This window comes from Dendropsophus ebraccatus, chromosome 7, assembly GCF_027789765.1.
Source record: "Dendropsophus ebraccatus isolate aDenEbr1 chromosome 7, aDenEbr1.pat, whole genome shotgun sequence".
NCBI lineage: Eukaryota > Metazoa > Chordata > Amphibia > Anura > Hylidae > Dendropsophus > Dendropsophus ebraccatus.
This window is the reverse complement of record NC_091460.1, coordinates 87,358,694-87,372,478: the sequence shown is the minus strand read 5'-3', so window position 1 is coordinate 87,372,478 and position 13,785 is coordinate 87,358,694. Positions and strand designations below refer to the sequence as shown.

The 13,785-nt window shown below is 46.0% G+C and overlaps 1 protein-coding gene across 1 annotated transcript in view; it reads left to right on the top strand.

Annotated features, from left to right (window-relative positions):
- The first annotated feature begins 430 nt into the window (after positions 1 to 430).
- Positions 431 to 13,785, top strand: part of GLRB (glycine receptor beta) — a 148,418-nt gene continuing 135,063 nt past the window's right edge. The window contains exon 1 of the transcript XR_011363840.1: positions 431 to 492. The gene's annotated coding sequence lies outside the window, so the exon portion shown is untranslated. The remainder of the gene's footprint in view (positions 493 to 13,785) is intronic.

Here is a 13,785-nt window from a genome sequence, read left to right as displayed (position 1 = left end):
TCGCAGGATTTACCAAAGAGTCTCCTGCATGTTTATTGGCTGAGAAATAGCGCCCAAACTTACAGGAAACGGATGATGATATTTTCTCAAGTATCGCGAGATGCTCGTCCGAGTAACGAGTACCATCGAGTACCCTAATACTCGTTCGAGTACCAAGCTCGGACAAGCACGTTCGCTCATCACTACTAATGACTGTTGACCCCAGGCTGTTTTTTGGCAGCCATTTTGTGACAATGACATCATCAAGAGGGAAGCGGGTCTAAGCCCTGTTAAGCCAGCCCCCTCTGTCAGATGACACAGGTTGCTCAGCTCTGATTGGCTGAACACGCTGTAAGCCATCTAATAGTTTTACAGAGTCAGTTAGATATCACATGAGACAAAGTGCATCATGGGAAAGCCCAAACCAGTAAAGAAAAAATTAAGCCACCAACTGGAGCTTCAGGGACCCGTAAACAGTGGGAAATCTAAATGGAGACAGACTCCGGAGGGATGGTAAATGTAAAAAGTGTTTATGATTGATTGATTTTTTATTTTTTTTAATCAGCGCCGGAGTACCCCTTTAAGTTACTCAGTAATTGTCATTTTTAAAAGGTTATGTTTTCTAATTTATTTGCTTTCTGAGTTTTTTGTGTTTGTGTTGAGGGGGAAATTCTGTGTTTTGTAAGCCAATCAAACCTTGTCATTTGAGTTCGTAATTGTTAGAAAATGTTATATGGGACAGGGATAGAGACTGCACATGGCCTGTAAAGGACTTTGATTATAGATAGTAAAAGACCATCTCACCCTGCTGACAAAAGAAACAGCATGCAAAAGTGCCATGCAACACAGAAAGCTGTAACCACGTAATGAAGATCCACCCCTGAATTAAGTATTAACGAAATCGAAACCTCACACAGCCCTGTAGAAAAATGTATTTTAAAAAGTTATAGGGATCAGAATATAACAATTTTAAGCAAAAGTGGCAAAATAGTGCAAAAGCTATGTTAGTTGGATACAATCATTATATATTGTGAGTCAATATAATTCTATACTGTATTTATATAGACCCTCAAAATAAAGATGTTAGACGTGGAAAAAAGGAGCCAGCAGGATGAGGCCTCGTATAAGTCTGTTACGTGCAAATGTATGAAATAAATGTATTGGTGGAGAGATCTTTGAGTAATATAAAGAGGAAGACAGATGACATGTGAGATGTTCCAGGCAGGACAATAGTATGATGTATGTTCTTTGGACTCATTTGAGGAAAGTAGTTGGGTAAAGATAGTAAGTGAAATGTGTTGGGGACACAAGGGAGAATATATAGCATTGACTGTATCACCCCGCTTTGGGGTAGCTCATAGTGTCGGATGATGGCTGCCAGCCAAAGCATCCAGGAAACTGGACTCTCCCAGTGTATGGGTCCGTGGTTTCATGCAGTGGAGAGAAGAAAAAAGTACCTGGGTTGGTTGGCTGCCAAAAATTCCTTCACGAGTGGAGTATTAAACATAAAATGGCTGATTTCTTGGATAAAATCTGCAAAAATGTACATAAAATAAACAATTACGCGTTTCAGGAGTTCCATCTCCCTTCATCAGATTGGCAACGCTAGCATACCTACCTAGGTCCTTTTCTTTCTCTTCATAATAAAGATGCCGGATTAAATGTAAATTTCACAGCATAAAATAAAAAAATTAAAAACAATTTAAAAAAATGCATATATTTATTTTATTTTTAATTTTACCCTACAAATTTATGGTACACTGAAGGATTTCATTATAAAATAAGAGAAACAGATTGCTGAACTCAGGGAGACCAGCCAAACGACAACACTACCGGCTGCTAGTGAAAGCGCTGACTGCAGTGAAGTCCTAGGTGCATTGCCCCCTGGGAAACATGAATATGCAAAAGAGGAGCCCGTGGAGCCTCATTGAAGAGTCTCAAAACACAGGACTAGCCAGATATCCCTCCGGGAAGGCCCCAGCCAAGGGGCAGCTCCTGTTAGGAAACCACCAAAACCACCATATTAAGTGGCCCTATAAGTCAATGTAATGACAAGGGATAAACCAAGGCTAGGTAACCATCCACAGACAGCTATTTCAGGGTGTTGCCCCTCATCAGTGTGGAGCAGAATTCTGGCTAGGTGGGAGCAATGCCTAGTAGAGCCATAAGAGAAACAGATTGCTGAACTCAGGGAGACCAGCCAAACGACAACACTGCCGGCTGCTAGTGAAAGCGCTAACTGCAGTAAAGTCCTAGGTGCATTGCCCCGTGGGAAACATGAATATGCAAAAGAAATTGATGGAAAAATAAAATAGTTATGACTTTAAGGGTATGTTCACACTACGTAACAGACCGGCCGTTCCGTGACCCCGGCCGGGTGATCTTTCCAGCCGCGGAGTTCTGATGCGGGTGCAGCCGGAGCCGCTTGCTTCACTGTGTGAACCGACAGGTCTTTCTGCGGCCGGAATTCACCGAATTCCGGCCGCAAAAACGGACGTCAGTTTTTTCCGGCACCGTGCAGGATCCTGGCCGGAGCGTATACGATGTGTGTACACTCCGGCCGGGATCCCATTAAAAATGAAGCTATGTCCCACCCCGCAAAACTACGTCCGTAGTTCTGCGGCGAGAACTACGGCTGTACTTTTACGTAGTGTGAACATAGCCTAAAACAGCGAGGAAGTAAAAATGAAATAAAAAAATAAAAATGAGTTGTGTCCACAAGGCCAAAACAAGCTGTGTCCTTCAGGAGCTGATACCTACAAATTTGTGAGGCGGTCTCGTTGCATGTAGCTTTAAAGCAACTCTGTACCCACAATCTGTCGCCCCCAAACCACTTGTACCTTCAGATAGCTGCTTTTAATCCAAGATCTGTCTTGGAGTCCGTTCGGCAGGGGATGCAGTTATTCTCCTAAAAAACAACTTTTAATCCTACAGCGCTGTGTCTAACGGCCGGGGCTTACATTTGTATATGAATTAGGCTGGCACAACCTCTCTGTCCTTCCTCCCCACCCTCCTCATTATTAGAGGAATGATCCATGAACATTTACTGCTGTTTGAGCTTTGCACAGGTGTATAAACGATCCAGCCCATGTGCCGGGCTGCCACAGGTGGGGAATAGGAAGCAATCTGCCTGGAGTATTCCTAATGATGAGGAGGGTGGGGAGGAAGGACAGTGAGGTTGTGCCAGCCTAATGCATATACAAATGTAAGCTCTGGCGTCGCTTTAAATGTGGTAGGTTCTTGAAGTGCTGCAAATAGTCCAATAGAATTGGATGTATTGATTTTTTATCAATTCTACTTAGTCAGGATTTTTTACATTTAGCAAATGTTGTTGATGAAACATCTAACACATGTTTTTTACATTTCAAAAATGTATTTTTTTTTTTCAAAAACAACACCTCTTAACCTCAGTTTGGATGTGGTTTTCCAGCCCAGTTTTAATGAAGTCAACCCAGCAGAGGACAGGTGTGGTGCTATTTTTGCAACAAAATAGCTGTGTTTTTTCTAATTCTGTATAACCCCTTCAATTTAGTATAGTAAAGAGGTGAAGATTGGTTACTAGAGAGCTTTTTCTGGCGTGGGTATAGTGGGCGACGGTGGCTTGTATCACTCCAGAAGGGTATGTACTTAAGTGTATTGCTTTAGGCTAGGTTTACACAATGTTTAACAGCGTCCGTTGCATAACAAAGGACACTGTTAAACAGCCAGCCGCCGGGCTGCATTCAAGAACGTTCTTTTCTCACAATTGATTTGTGGGCACCGGCGGCTGTGCCAGCAAATCAATTAGCCATTCACTCCAATGCAATATGCGGCCGCGCTGCACATTGCGTTGTGTGAACAGCTGATGTTTCCGGACGGTGTTCAGTGAACAGCGTCCGGAAATAATTGACAGGCACATTATTCTAACGCCCGTTCTAAAAATCGGGCGTTAGAATAACGACGTGAGAACACAGTGGGCGGCATTGCAGTGACTTCAATGCAATGCCGCCCCTGCAGTAAAGACGCTGAGGCAATTGCAATTAGCGTCCGTTCTTTACTTAAAAAGAACGTTGTGTGAACATAGCCTTATTAAATATACTGCAAAGAAATGGTAAGGATATTTGGTAAAGTTTTGTAATATTTGTTGATGCTTTATTAGATTAACATTTTTATATTACAAATGTGGAAATGGGGGTGTTTAAAATATCTAATTTAGTATGTGGGGTTGTTGCTAATTCAAATTTGTCTAGTAAATTATTAAATGTTCTAAAGGAGATTGTATAGTATGATCATAATCAAGGTTGTAAAGACTTGCATATTACTCACCAAAAGTGTCTGCTATGTGTTTGGTATTTATCCTTACATGCCCATGGTTTACAGATTGTGGTTAGTTTTGTTTTGGCCTTGGCTGCTTTAACCCCTTAAAAAAAACTTTTCGTTTTGGTGTATTCATTTTTCCTCGCCCTCTAAGAGCCATAATATTTTAGGGTTCTGTCATACATGTTATGGTAGAATGAAAGATGCCACTAGAAAATAGATAGAACAATGAAAGTGCTAGAGCTCTTAGAAGGGGAGGAGAAAAAACGAAAGTGCAAAAATGAAAATTGGCACGGTCCACTGGTTCATTTTGGGCTTGGTCCTCAAAGGGTTAATTTGTCTGGTAATTGACACCTAAATTCCGCAATCAGCGGGGTTTAAAGAGTTAATGGTGGGCAGCAGTGGGATCTCTGTTTCCCATTATTGATGGTGAGGGCCTGGCTGCTATCACCCTCTATGAAGTGAGTTTAGCTCCGGAGCTTACTTCATAGTTCTGTACCAAAGGGTAGCGTACACTTATAAAATCTGTTGAAATAACCAACTAAGGACAGCCATAGGAAACTGCTAGTTAAAAACTGCTGTTGACAAACACATACATCAATGTGCTTCTAATAAAAATGCACGAATCCATCGAGCCATGCAAGCAATATTTTAGCCACAATTAATGAAAACACAGTAATCAGGCACTGCTCAGCTAAACACAGGGAGGCTCTGTAAGTTATTCATTCATAGCCTAAAATCTAGTGATGAATTCATGTAATACAATTTTTTAACGTTAACACACCAAAAAAGAAACTATAAATCAATAAGCTACTTTTTTTCCCTTGAATAAATTATGATTGATTGGAGCACATACACTTGTATTTGGCCTTCAGTCATCTTTAGAGCTACATGACAAGTTTGGCTGAGACAGGGCTAATCTGACCGCACTAGGACATGTCCTATTTTTTCATAGAATGCATTGTAGACCTGTGAAAAAGCAGAATGTGTAACTAGCACAATAAAAATCATTGGGCAACAAGTTGATCTAACTTGCTGATATGAAGCACAGGGGTGGTGAAGATTAAGCCAAGTTTCTCTCCTTCATCCTCAGTGCCGTTTTCATGCAGTTTCTTAGTTAAATCCCTATGCTAATGAGGCAGTTTGGTGCACTGGGTGTGGTTAACAAATGTTATAAATCATAGCATGATTAGCCACAATTATTTGATATGTGTTGCCATTTTTTTATTTCTTGAGGCATTAAAAGTTTTAAATTTAAAGTGATATTGTGCCCCACCCTATACTCTATGTGCTGTTCTCCGCACCATCCACAAGCTTAGATGCTGCACATTCAGTATATACCTGTATAAACTTGTCTGTGTTTTCTTTCTGCTGTAGAATTGCTTCATTTTATCGATAGACAGTGGCACCTAGGCGGGGCTACATGGCAGTTAGGCTCCATCTCTCCTATATGGACAGTGGCGGTTAGGCTCCATCCCTCCTATATGGACAGTGGCGGCTAGGCTCCATCTCTCCTATATGGACAGTGGTGGTTAGGCTCCATCCCTCCTATATGGACAGTGGTAGTTGGGCTTTATCTCCCAAGTGGGTCGAGGGGCTAACTGCCATGTAGCCCCGCCTAGGTGCCACTGTCCACTGATAAAATGAAGCTAGTTTAGAGCAGAAAGAAGACACAGATAAGAATTATACAGGTTTAGGCTATGTTCACACTGCGTACGAGTTGCGGCTGAAACTACGGGCGTGGGGAAAATAGACATGCGGCCGGATGCGTACGAACCGCGAACATACGCCCGTAGTACAGTTATGCTTCCCTAGCTCGTTTCGAAGCGATCTGAGGCAGGTTATTTACTTGGAAATCTTCAGCCAGCCCCGTAAACCACACAGAACCTTTTGGATCGAAAAATCAAGTTCAATTTGGCTGAAATAAGTATGCCGTATGGGACCGCATGGAAATCTACGGCCGTGAGTTTCAACATTTCCGCCCTCAAACAATGGTCTTGTTCATTTTTCACGGCGCCGTATACGATCATACGTAGTGTGCATTGTGCGGGCGTATATCATATACTTTCAAGCAAAAGCATCAACCTCAAAACTACGTGCTTATATTCGCGGTTCGCACTACGGCCGGAAACATACGCAGTGTGAACATAGCCTTATATTGAATGTGCAGCATCTAAGCTTATAGATGGTGCAGAGAACAGCACATAGGGTAAGGGGGGGCAATATCACTTCAAATAAAAAAATTCTTAATGCCTCAAGAAATGAAAAAAAAAATGGCAGCACATGTCAAATAATTGTTGTTAATAATGTATCATAGCCTGAGAGGGCTTGCACACTTTTGGTCCCGCCGCTCTGTGCACAAAGAATTGACATGTCAATTCTTTGCGCGGAGAGTGGCTGAAGCGGAGGCGATAGCCCTCTCATAGACAGGCTTTAAAACTCTGAGGCAGGAAGTAGGGATGGTCCGAACCGAGTTCGGTTCGGGTCCGTATGAACCCGAACTCTCGGTAATGATTCCCGCTTTCTGCCCGCTCCGTGCAGCGGGCGGATCCAGCGGGAGGACTGCCTGGAAAACTGCAGCCATAGGCTGTATCCCAGTTTTCCAGGCGGTCCTTCCGCTGTATCCACCCGCTCCACGGAGCGGGCAGACAGCGGGAATCTAATGCCGAGCGTTTGGGTTCATACGAACCCGAACCTCGGAGGGTTCGGACCATCCCTAGCTGGAAGGATTCCGCAGTGGAGAGTTCCACCATGGAACGGTGATCATACCGTTAAAGTGAATCTGTCATAAGGAAATATTAAGATTAACCAATGACTAATTTAGATACACTGTAGTGCTGTAAAACGTAAAGTACCTACACTGGCTGTCTAAGATCTAAAACCAATTAAAAAAAATTACTTTTCTGAATTGGTGTCTTGATGGACAGGCAGGATTTAGCTTTTAGCACCAAGCCCTGTCGAGATCTCACGCATATCTAATAAATGTATGCATAATGAGTTCCTTAGCTTGGCAACAGCCTTGCTGACTCTATGCTGCCATTCCTATTCTCCTGGTCCCTACCACTCACCACTGCTCCCAGTTTCCTGTCAGGCCTGTATTTAGAGTTCATGCTGCCCTAGGCACTTTGCATGCCGAGGCGCCCCCCCCCCGACGAACTAGTGCCCCCTTCCCCTCGGCACTGGCAGGTTACATGCATGGTGTATACCCTGGCACAGCTGGCAGGCCGGCACTCCAGCACCCAGTACTACTGAGCGGCACCCCCCGACTGTCAGTAGTACTGGGGTGCCCTTTTGCTTGATGCCCGCTCTTCTCATCATCAGACGTGATGGAGGAAGGAAGGAGGGCGGGGACTTAATTTGGGGACAGCTTCTGTCCAGTGTCGGACTGGGGCACCTGGGGCCCACCCATATAGAACCAGTGAAACGTGACATGCTGACCCGCTCCTTTCCTGGATTTATCTGTATCTGTGACAAATCTCAGAACACCCTCCATTTATACAGCTCTCAGGGTATGCTGGGATTTGTAGTCTCTGAGAGGACAACCCTTTAATAAATCACTGTGTGCAGAGTCTCCTGGTGGCTGCAATCTGTGGGTGACAACCATCAGCCCTGAAGGTCCAGCAATACATCTGTCTACACTGTACTACAACTCCTAGCATATCCTGAGGGCTGCAGACTGTCAGTACATGCTGGGAATTGTAGTGCATGCAGCTGTTAGGTCCTAGGAGGCTTGGTGGAAGATCAGAATACATAGATCTGTGGGGGCTCAGTGCAGGGAAGTGACCCCAGAACATCACTAATAGGGGATAGAACAAAAACATCTACTCCTATCCCCTATTAGTGATGTTCTGGGGTCACTTCCCTGCACTGAGCCCCCACAGATCTATGTATTCCTATATGTCGTATAATGCACCTAGGACCCAACTAGAACAGCTGCAGGCACTACAACTCCCAGCATATCCCGAGGGCTGCAGACTCAGTACATGCTGGGAGTTGTAGTGCCTGCAGCTGTTGTAGTTGGGTCCTAGGTGCATCATACACTGGATGCTTTGTGGGAGATCAGAATACATAGATCTGTGGGGGCTCAGTGCAGGGACGTGACCCCAGAACATCACTAATAGGGGATAGGGGGAGATGTTTTTGTTCTATCCCCCATTAGTGATGTTCTGGGGTCACTTCCCTGCACTGAGCCCCCACAAATCTATGTATTCTGATCTCCCACAAAGCACCTAGTGTATAGGACCCAACTACAACAGCTGCAGGCACTACAACTCCCAGCATGTACTGAAAGTCTGCAGCCCTCAGGATATGCTGGGAGTTTTAGTACCTGCAGCTGTTGTAGTTGCATTCTAGTTTAAAAGTTTGTGCTAGTGTACTGTAGTGACCGCAGGGCTGTCAGTACACTACCGCAAACCATACACTGACCCATTTAGACCCCAATGGTACACAGGCTCTGCACACTATAGAAGTGATTACAGTGCAGTTACTAATGACTCACAGGTGACGTCTTCTCCGATTGCCATTGCTCACTTTTTTCTTTCTTCTCCATCTGGTGCAGCCATCATGATGACTTCTCCGACCACAACTCGTCTGCAGGCGGGCAGAGCAGGGTGACTGGGGAAGGGAGGCAGCTGGGGGTAACTGGGGAAAGGAGGCAGCTGGGGATGGCAGGAGGAACAGCTGGGGTGATAGGGGGAGGGGGAGAAGCTGGGGAGTAGCTGGAGTGACAGGGGGAGCAGGAGAAGCTGGGGAACAGGGGGAGCAGCTGGGGCGATGAAGGCAGCTGGGGCAATGGGGAGAAGCTGGGGCGACAGGGGGAGAAGATGGGGTGGCAGGGGGAGGGGGATAGGCTGGGGTGACAGGGGGAGGGGGAGAAGCTGGGGAACAGGGGGAGCAGCTGGGGCGACAGGGGGAGGGGGAGCAGCTAGGGGTGGCAGGGGGAGAAGATGGGAGGGCAGCTGGGGTGGCAGGGGGAGAAGCTGGGGCGACAGGGGGAGAACCTGGGGCGACAGGGGGAGAAGCTGGGGAATGGGGAGAAGCTGGGGAACAGGGGGAGCAGCTGGGGCGACAGGGGGGCAGTCGGGTTAACAGGGAGGGGAGAAGCTGGGGAACAGGGGGAGAAGCTGGGGCGACAGGGAGCAGCTAGGGGTGGCAGGGAAAGGTGGAGAAGCTGGGTAACAGGGGGAGCAGCTGGGGCGATAGGGAGGGGGAGCAACTAGGGGTGGCAGGGAAAGGGGGAGAAGCTGGGTAACAGGGGGAGCAGCTGGGGCGACAGGGGGAGGGGGAGCAGGGGGAGAAGACGGGAGGGCAGCTGGGGTGGCAGGGGAGCAGCCGGGGGGGGGCAGAGGGAACGGCCGGGGGGGCAGAGGGACCAGCCGGGGGGGGGGGGGGGGATGCAGAGGGACCAGCTGGAGGGGGGCAGAGGGACCAGCGGGGGGGGGAGGAGGGTGGATTAGCCGGCCGGCAGGGACAAAGGCAGGCTGGGAAGGAAGGTCCCCCTATGCAGGGCCGGCGTGAGCTTCCGGCACAGACTGTCACACAGGCCGGAAGCTCACATTGCAGCCCCGCGATGCCCAAACTTCCCTGCTCAGCAGCGTGCGTGTGACGTCATCATGCCGCTGCTGAGCAGGGAAGTTCGGGCATCGCGGGGCTGCACTGTGAGCTTCCGGCCTGTGTGACAGTCTGTGCCGGAAGCTCACGCCGGCCCTGCATAGGGGGACCTTCCTTCCCAGCCTGCCTCTGTTCCTGCCGCCCGACTGATCCCCCGGCCGACTGATCACAAGACCCCCCCCCCCCCCCCCGCCGCACCACCCGGGCGCGGATGTCAGCGGCGGGGCGACTAGGGGGTAAAAAAAAAAAAAAAAAAAAATTAATAAAAAAAGAAATGTGTCCTGCGGGTGCCGCCCTAGGCACCGGACCACGGGTGCCTAGTGGCAAATACGGCCCTGGTTCCTGTGACAAATCGACACCACAGGAACTGCCTGTTCAGACAATCACTGGCTGCAGCATTCACACTGGGTTTTAATGTTATGGGTAATCAATCTGCTGTAAATCAAACTGGAATAGTTTACCCTGTTAAAATGAGAACAATTTTCCATAAGGGTAGCTTCACACGGGCGGGCTCGCAGCGAGATTCTCGCTGCGAGCCCGGCAGGTCCTGGCAGTTCCCATAAACTACATACTTGCTGCGGACCGCAGCGAGTATGTAATTGTACCGCGCTTAACTCCTTCTACTCCCGCCCGGCTCCCCCGCTGTAAGCAGCATACATTACCTGTCCTTGCTGCACGGGTCCGGCGTCCTGCTCTCCCGTCCGGCCAATTAGTGTGTTGCCCAGCCGCAGCCACTGATTGGCCGGGCGGGAGAGCAGGACGCCGGACCCGTGCAGCAAGGACAGGTAATGTATGCTTACAGCGGGGGAGCCGGCGGGAGTAGAAGGGGTTAAGCGCGGTACAATTACATACTCGCTGCGGTCCGCAGCAAGTATGTAGTTTATGGAAACTGACAGGACCTGCCGGGCTCGCAGCGAGAATCTCGCAGCGAGCCCGCCCGTGTGAAGCTACCCTAAGAAATAGTGTGAATTTGAAAGACGGAAAAGAGGTTGTCTTGTTATGAGAAAATAACACCTTCAAGAAGCAATGTAAATATTGTTTAAATGTAATGAGCATCAACACAGCAAGGAAAATTATTCAAACCACAGGGATTCTTTATTTTAAGAACAATGGATTTCCCACCGATATTATTATTAGATACTACTCTGCAAGAGTTACAAGATAAATATACGTTATAATAAGAGAACAATGTGTCATAGCAATTTTCCCTGACCGCATTGTTTCTAAATTAACTATCTAGGCAAATACAAAGTCATATTTAATGTTTTTCAAACAGAAGGAAAAATGCAATGTTTACTCTCTTGAAACCCCCACGCTGCAAACAAGTGCAAAGTCTGAGGAGACTCTGTAGAGATTTACCCTTTGGTGTTGACTCCTTGCACGGCCCCCTCAAGCTATGCACTGGGTAAAACTGTTTTATTTTTGTACCATAATATCATTTTTGTTTAAATTTATCTGACACATGAATTGGTCAGTTGGGTTCCTCAATTTACATTGGAATACAAATTTAGGCTCGGTTCACACGTTGTAACAGTGCGGCTGTATTTGCGGCTGTAATTGTGCGGCGGTATTTTTGGTGGTTCGTGTGTATGCTTGGAAGTATAGGATATGCGGCTGCACAGTGCACACTATGTCTGAATCTACGGCCCTATCGTAAACGGGCCCTTAAAAAATGAACAAGACCATTGTTTGCGGCTGAACATGCGGCCGAGGATTGACAGGCGGTCCGTACGGAGTACTTCAAAAATAGCCGGCAATGATGCCGAATGCCGATGCCTCTAATAGTTAATATATTAAATTACTAAAACACATTTTCTTTGTAATCAAGACACTTTCGTTGGTCAATAATTTATTTCTAACGAATCCATCATTTTGCAATTAAATATACTGTTAAAAAAAATAGATATATAAATAAATGTATATTTATATATATATTTATTTTTTGACAGTATATTGAATTGCACAATGATGGATTCGTTAGAATTAAATTATTGACCAACGAAACAGAATTTATTTCCACGAAAATGTGTTTTATTAATTAAATATTAATTAGTACAGGAAGCTTTATAAGCCGTTAATTCATATTCCCGGCAATAGAGCATTCTGTACTAATCATCACTTTACTTTAATTAAAACATCAAATGTTTCTTCTAATTATGTTATGACAATAGCATTATTAGAAGAAACATTTAGAATTATATGTGCGCTCAGCTGATTGGCTGTTCGGCTGAGCGCACATATAATGAGCCGGTCCGCAGCACAGTGACTTCATTGTGCTGCGGACCAGCGAAGAGACAACATCGGGGTGAGTATAGAGCTCTCCCCACCCCCTCCCCGGCACTGCACCCCTCCCAGCAAGGAAAGGGGGGTCAGTTAACCCCTTCCTTGCTGGGATGGGTGCAGTCTGGCCCCCAGGGGGTTAAGGGGGATGCAATACATCCTCCCTTAACCCCCTGGGGGTCAGACTGTAAGCAGCGATCTGTAAAGATGCTGCATACTGTAAGGAGCACAACACCGCTCACAATGATGGGTGTTGTGCTCCTGTTTGTGTGTTTTTTGTGTGTTTCTCCCTTTTTGTTTTTCAGATATCGGTATCCTGGGGATTACGTCGGATTCCATGGACTACGTCGATGACCAGCGGTTGTTCTTTGATTTTTTTTAATAAAATGGTCAATGAGGGGTGTGGGGGTGTTTTTATTTGAATAAAAAAATTCAAAATTACTAACCTGGTAATTTCTTTTCTTTGAGCCCATGACGGCACCCCTGGAGAGGTCCACCTCCTACTCCCATAGGACAGGAAACAGGATACAGGAAATCCCTGGATCATATAAAGAAGTAAACTCCCCTCCCTCGTCAGTATTTACCAAGGACCTAGGAGCGAAGCTCACAAGACACACACAAAAAGAAAAACAAATATATACAAAAAATTTCCTATTTTTTTTTTTTTTTTTGTGTTTATAAAGAAGTTTATTTTTTCTATATCTATGTAATAAAATTATCATATTATTATTATCCCTTTTCTTTCTTTTTTTTTTTTTTTTTTTTCCGGGCGGGATTTAGGCGGGGTGCCGTCATGGGCTCAAAGAAAAGAAATTACCAGGTTAGTAATTTTGAATTTTCTCTTTTCGCCCTATGACGGCACCCCTGGAGAGTAGAATAGGAATATAACCGCCTAGGGAGGGACTACTGCCTGCAAAACACTACGTCCGAATGCTAAGTCTTCAGTGGAAGATAGTTGTAACCTGTAGTGTCTAAAAAATGTATGTGGAGTACTCCATGTGGCTGCCCTGCAGATCTGATCAATGGAAACCGCTGCCCTCTCAGCCCACGAAGTCGCCACAGCTCTAGTGGAATGCGCCCCGAATCCAACTGGTGGTGTCATGTTCTTGACTCTATAGCATTCTCCAACTGCCTGTTTAACCCATCTGGCTATCGTTTGTGTGGAAGCTGACCTGCCCTTGGTCTTACCCTGAAAGGATATTAGCAAGCTGTTACATAATCTCCAACTTTCTGTGACCTTTAGATAATGCAAGATAACTCTTCTAACATCCAGACTATGCAAACTTAATTCTTGATCGTTAGCTGGTGTGTTGAAAAATGATGGTAGTATCACCTCCTGAGATCTGTGGAAGTCCATAACCACTTTTGGAAGAAAGGCTGGGTCGGGAGATAATACGACTCGGTCCTCTCTAATGGTCATGTAAGGAGTTTGTATAGAGAAGGCTCTAATTTCACTTACTCTACGGGCTGACGTTATTGCCAATAGAAAAGCCAGTTTATAAGATAGGAATTTAATACTGCAGTCTGCTAAAGGTTCAAAGGGATTAGCGGTAAGTCCGTTCAAGACCAGGTTCAGATCCCAAGGCGGAACCCTAGACCTGATCGTGGGACACAATCTGG